This window comes from Pteropus alecto, unplaced genomic scaffold (assembly GCF_000325575.1).
Source record: "Pteropus alecto unplaced genomic scaffold, ASM32557v1 scaffold477, whole genome shotgun sequence".
NCBI classification, from domain to species: Eukaryota; Metazoa; Chordata; class Mammalia; order Chiroptera; family Pteropodidae; genus Pteropus; species Pteropus alecto.
The window spans coordinates 189,036-195,429 of NW_006440643.1; the positions used below are offsets into that span (position 1 = coordinate 189,036).

General features: G+C 38.1%; 1 pseudogene; it reads right to left on the bottom strand.

Annotated features, from left to right (window-relative positions):
- Positions 1-5,125: 5,125 nt before the first annotated feature.
- On the bottom strand, positions 5,126-5,233 carry LOC112484580 (annotated as a pseudogene).
- Positions 5,234-6,394: the final 1,161 nt, after the last annotated feature.

Genomic DNA, 6,394 nt, shown 5'->3' on the forward strand with positions numbered 1-6,394 from the left:
TAGGAAGATAGAATGAAGACAGAGAGCCATTTTCTAAAATTACTCCATGAGAAAAGCATGAAATCACAGGGAAGGAATACATGTCCAGTTACAGGGACTAGAATGAGGTGGCAAAAGAAACAGTCCCTGTACTCTCCTACTAGAGACTCGAATTTTCTAGAAGGTGGAGTAATGCTGGATGTATACTCGGATGCCGGTGATTCTAAGTTAAGTTTTGGGAGGCTATTAACAGCGAATATTTGCATGGAGTTTTTCGCCTCACCGACCAGGTGAAGTGGGCATTGTCTATCCATTTTATAAATGAGGCCATGGACTCAGAAAAGTTAACAGTTTTAAAAGTCACTCTGAGACTGCTTGTTGCCTGCATAATATCTATTCTTCCCTTCTTTAGTCAAAAGATCCTGATATTTTTCTGGGTGGTAACCGAATTAAAAGTGTATATTTCTCAGCTAGGTGTGGCCATATGACTGAGTTCTGACCAATCTAAAAACTGTTGGGTGTCACTTCCAGAAAGTCTCCTAAAAAAAGAAATGAGATGTGCCTCTTTTTGCCTTCCTCCTTTTACCTTCCTGGCCCCTGGAATGTGGATGTGATGGCTGCAGCTGGAGCAGTCATCTTGTGACAGTGAGGATCAAAGCCATGTTATGTATGAAAATGGTAAAGCAGAGAGGACTCTGATTAGCCAGTGACTTTGTTAAGCCATCACACCCATCTGGACTGACCACCTCTGGACTGTTCAATATGAGAAGATAAACCCTGGGTGCTATCTTAAATTAATTGACCTAATCGTAAATGACACGGTCACATAGCTAGGACGTCTAGAGCTAGGACTTTAAAGTATTCAAAACATCTGACTTTTGTTCTTTCCAATCTATACTAGTACCCAGGCAGATCTTTTAAAGACAGTGTTTAAATGGGGGAATGATCAAGATTTAATACCAAATAGTTTCTTAAATATTTTTTGGGAAGCGTAGATGCTACTGGTCTTATAAAAGTCCTATGGTAGAAAATAATTTTATTTTTCAGTTTTTCATTTGGAGATTTAAAAGGGTTCAGACTTTCTCTCCCCTGGTTGAATATTTAAATAATTTCCTCTTCTTGTCTGCTTGTAAGTCTTGTTGGAATCTTGCTCAGGTTGCTGCCATGCATGGGTTGTGTGAAATATAAGAATGCATGAGGCCATTGTGGTCTCCTCACCCAGCCAACTAGCACATAATTCACAGCATTCCAGTAAAGGTGGAGTCTGTCTGGCCTCCAAATCCTGACCCCTGAGTCATTTCCAGCAACTGTGAGAGCCCAATGCTGCTGCATGCATTTGTGCCATATGTTTATCCTTTCTAGACATAAATATTAAATCGTCCATGCCTGTGGTGCCTGTGGTCTCTGAACTCTACTTTTAGAATGGGGTTGGGGGTGTCAAGTTCACAGGCTTGAGACGTTGCCATGATGGCAGTTTGCTTCTCTCCAGGCCCTTGTTTAATCCTTTATTCCTTTTTTCTTTCTTTCTTTTTTTTTTTTTTTTTTGATCACAGGGCATTCATTTACACATTCTTGGATGCTGAAAAGGTTCTGGGCAGTCAGTCTGAGTCACAAGGTACAAATCACTAGTCACCTCTTCCCTTCACAGTAGGAAATTCTTGAGTGACTCTAGGTTATCTGCAATATGAATGCAGGAGGTTAATAAGAATGGCTGGTAATTTTGTGCTGTACTATCTTCTCTCATCTTTTTGTCAGCCTGTTTACTTCCTCTGTCATGTCTGTACAAGCCATAGCCATATGTGTCATTAACACTTTAATTTCAACACACTTCCAGGAATATTCAGTGAATGTTTCAATCTACAGTTTTATAAGACTGTTTTTTTCCTGTATACATATACATATCCATACACGTAACTATTCTTTAATATCAATCTGCACTGATACATTTGTAGCTCATGGGATCTAATAAGGATTATGCAAGTTTTTGCCGATTTATTTTTTGTCTCCGAAGGTTAGATAAAAGGGAAGTTTTTTATTTTCTGATGTCCCCTTTAAAAATTCAATTCTTTTTTTTTTCTTTGCAACTTAAATGCCATATCTATTACAATCTTTGTTTCATGTAACAGTCTTTCTCATAGATACTTGAAACAATTTTCAGAAAGTAAAATAAAAGTTTCCTGCAAGGAGTAAAGATGAGAGATTGTATAAGCAGACATTTCTGGTTATTAACGTTAGTTGCTTTCTTGAAAAAAAACTCTCGTTGGGTACATGTTTTGAATTGCAGACATCGAGTTGGATGGAGATACCAGATTCACTGATGAAGGAAGCTAAAGGTTGAATTTAGCCTAGCTGAAGTTTCCACCACAAGCTCTTGGATTTGAGCACTTTGTCTCAGCAGGTATAGAGGCACATTTAATTTCTTAAATGATGACTTTCACCGTTTGGATATAATTCACATGGGTTTCACTATTTTAATAAGCTAAGCTAGTTAGTATGCACCTTGGTTTTTTTACAAGTTCAGTGAAAAGAAACCATTAACCATCATATTTTTATCAACCAATGAAATTTTCTGAGCAAATGAGTTATAACAATTGCTCTATAATTTATGAAATATGAGTGGGCTGTGGAGAGAGATGCTCTTTGGTTGATAGACTGTTTATTGCGCTAGCTGTTTAAGGCTGCTATTCTGAAAATATATCTATTGCTGAAAGTAGTACACTGAAGTGAGGGAACAAACTGTACATTAGAAGGCACTAGAATTATGAATGTCAGTCTGCAATGGAAAACGTATAATTCAGAAACATGCTCGTTGGGAGGACAGACAAAGCATGAAGTCATAGGAAGGAAGGGCAGAGATAGCGAGAGTCATTAACAAGAGCTTCTGAACGCTCTGTTGAACAACGCTGAGCCCTTTCACAAATCAATTTCACATCATCTGAACCTTCCAACGGGGAGGCCCATGGGCATTTTGAGAAAAATACAAAATTTGCATTCATTGTTTTCAAAATTACTATTCCCCTCGTTCTTCGTTATCACTTCCTGGCCATTTTCCTCCGTATTCTCATTTAAAAAAATGAAACGTCTTTCCAGTTCATGACACTGTTCCCCTGTAACACCTTCTGTCTCTCTTGCTGACCTAGTGACTCCCCATCATTCATGGGAAACTTTTGCCACTTGCTCACAGCCTTCGTCTCTACTCTCGAACATGGCGTCATCCTGGGAGGCTTCAACATAATAATGGAGGTCCCTTCGTGGAGGAAGGGACCATATTTATATTTGTCTTTTCACCATTTGGTCCCTGACACCCATCACAGTGTGTGGTATGTGATGTGTGCTCAATAATAGTTGACCGAATGAGTGAATTCTTCATCACAAAGCATGATGCTAATATAGTGACATCTTGACAGTCCAGACTAATGGGAGGAATGAATATATAACAATACAGTATAGATTTGTAATTTTAATTTTAAAATAAGCAATTTGTCTTGGGATCTGTAACATAATAATGTTCTAGTACACTCAGTGGGTGAGCACTGGGTAAAATGGTCCTTTTCTGTTTTCTTCAAAGTTCCCTTTCCTTCAAGGACATGGGCCTAGACATTTCTCTAGTCTATCAAAATCTGCTCTGAGAGCAGGGTGTGGCATCAGTTACTGAAACCTCAGGGTGCACTTCACTCAGTCTTCCATCTTGCGTAGCTGTTTCCATTTAAATCTTTCTTGTTTAGAAAACGCAGATTTTTAAGACCCATGGAGGAGTCCATGTGGAGAAGAACTGAGGCTTCAGACTACCAGCCATGTGAGTGAGCCATCTTGGAAAACTAAACAGGTAAGTACCTTTGCTGGGTGTGTACACTAATCATGTGTTTCTGATGCTTGGACATCTTGAGGCCTTGCTGACCATAGAGCAGCTACCACTTGCAGAGTCAGCCAATTCACAGAGACAGTAAAAGGCTTGCTTGCAAATGCGCCTTTCGTATGCAAACTAACCAATTCACAGCCCACACCCCCAACTGCCTCTTTTATGAACCTCTTATACTTAGAGCCATTAATCCTTTAGCCTTTAAACATCCCAGGGCCAAGTACTAGACAACTAGAGACAGCCCTACACCCAGAGCCCATTGAAATGATTCATATTAGCCAATCCTAAATCTGCCTACCCTGCCTCTACCTTTTCTTCCAATGGTAACCAAAATGAAGCCACTTGCTCTTGTTTTCCCCTCTCTCTGGCTGCCTCCTGACCAACCCCAGTGCTTCCTCATGTGGCCCTGAGTGGTGTGACATGCATCCTCCTCTTGGAACCTATAACAAACTGCCTTTTCAGTGTTAATCATCTCCTGATCTGTTGGCCTCTCCATACATAAATGATAATAAAAACCTACATTTTATTCTTCTTTCTCAGGATTGCTTTGGATATTTGGGGTCCTCGTAGTTCCATACAAATTTTACTATTGTTTTTTCTATTTCTGTGAAAAATATCATTGGAATCTCAATAGAGATTGCACTGAGTCTATAGATGGTTTGAGGGAGTATGGACATTTTAACAATATTAATTCTTCCAATCCATGAGCATGATATGCCTTTCATTTATTTGTATCTTCTTCAATTTCTCTCATCATTGTCTTAGTTTTCATTGTATAGATCTCTCACTTCATTGGTTAAATTTATTCCTAAGTATTTCATTGTTTTTGAAACTATTGTAAATGTGATTGTTTTATTTATTTCTTTTTTACATAAGTTATTGTTAGTGTTTGGAAACAACATGACTGATTTTCTTATGTCAATTTTGGATTATGTCAATGTAGGATTACAACTTTACTGAATTTGATTAGATCTGGTTTTTGATAGTCTTTAGGATTTTTTATATATATCATCTACAAATAGTGTAAGTTTGTGTTTTTTCAAAATAAAATAGATTTTTTAAAAAAGATAATGCCAATTGTGCAAATTGAAGAGTGTTATATAACTGCGTAGCTTGAGAGGTCCTAGTAGAAATTGAAGTAGAAGAAGAATCTGAGGATCTTTCTGTAAGAAAGCCATCCTCGGCCTTACCCGATTGTTCTCTGGGACATCCCTGAGTTACTTCATTTCTTCATTCTTTATGTCCAACAGTTTAAAACAATCTGTGAAATCTTTTATTAATTTTTTACGCCTGCAGCACCTGGTATTCCTAGGTGGTCTCCCATCAAGTACTAACCAGGCCCGACCCTGCTTGGCTTCCGAGATCAGGCACATTCAGGGTGGCATGGCCATAGACAACAATCTGTGAGTTCTTAAGATCTTGAGTCACAGTAGCCACATGGGCCTCCTCTTTTCAGAGGCTCCTGAATATGACTTGAGTCTGTGCAGTCCTGGTGCCCAAACATTTCTGTGTCTACTTCAGAGTGAACTTTTCATGCAAAGTACTATCAGTGTGTTCAGGGGGACCGTGGGCAATACTTGCACTACTAAACAGGTTATGTAGTAGTTTTGAGTGTCTGTTTACTAATAAGTATTTGTGGATTTGATGGAGATCGGTCTGTCACCTTAGTAAGCCTCTGGGGAATGAGACTGGAGGAAGAAGTCTGACAGCTCAAAATGCCAGGTGTAAGATTAATGATACCACAAGGAAACATGTTGATAAATCCATCACATAGAACAAAGCAGTTGAAATGGGCTCTTAAGACAGTCAATGTCATGGGACAAAAAGTGGGGAAGACTGTTACATATTTTAAAAAGCTAGCCAAAGCAATCTTGAGAAAGAAGAACGAAGCTGGAAGCATCACATTTCCTAATTTCAAACAATACTATAAGGCTATAGTAATCAAAACAATATGGTATTGGCATAAAAACAGACACACAGATCAATGGAAAAGAATAGAGAGCCCAGAAATGAATCCACACATATATGGTCAATTAATTTATGACAAAGGAGCCAAGAAGATACAATGGGGAAAGGACAGTCTCTTCAATAAATGGTATTGGGGAAATTGGACAGCCATATATAAAAGAATGAAACTGGACCACTATCTTACACCACACACAAAAATTAACTCAAAATGCAATAAAGAATTAAATGTAAGACCTGAGACCATAAAACTCCTAGAAGAAAACATAGGAGTAAAGTCTGTGACATAGGACTTGGTGATGATGTTTTCTTAATCTGATAGAAAAAGCAAAAGCAATAAAAGCAAAAATAAACAAGTGGGACTACATCAAAATAAAAAGCTTCTGCGCAGCTAAGGAAACCAACAACATGAAAAGGTAACCTATGGACTGGGTGAAAAAAATTGCAAATTATATATCTGATAAGGGGAAATTCTTTATATAAAAAAATATATAAGAATTCATGTTACTCAATAGCAAAGAAACAATTTGATTAAAAAATGGGCAGGAGATCTGAATAGACATTTTTCCAAAGAAGAATACAGATGGCCAA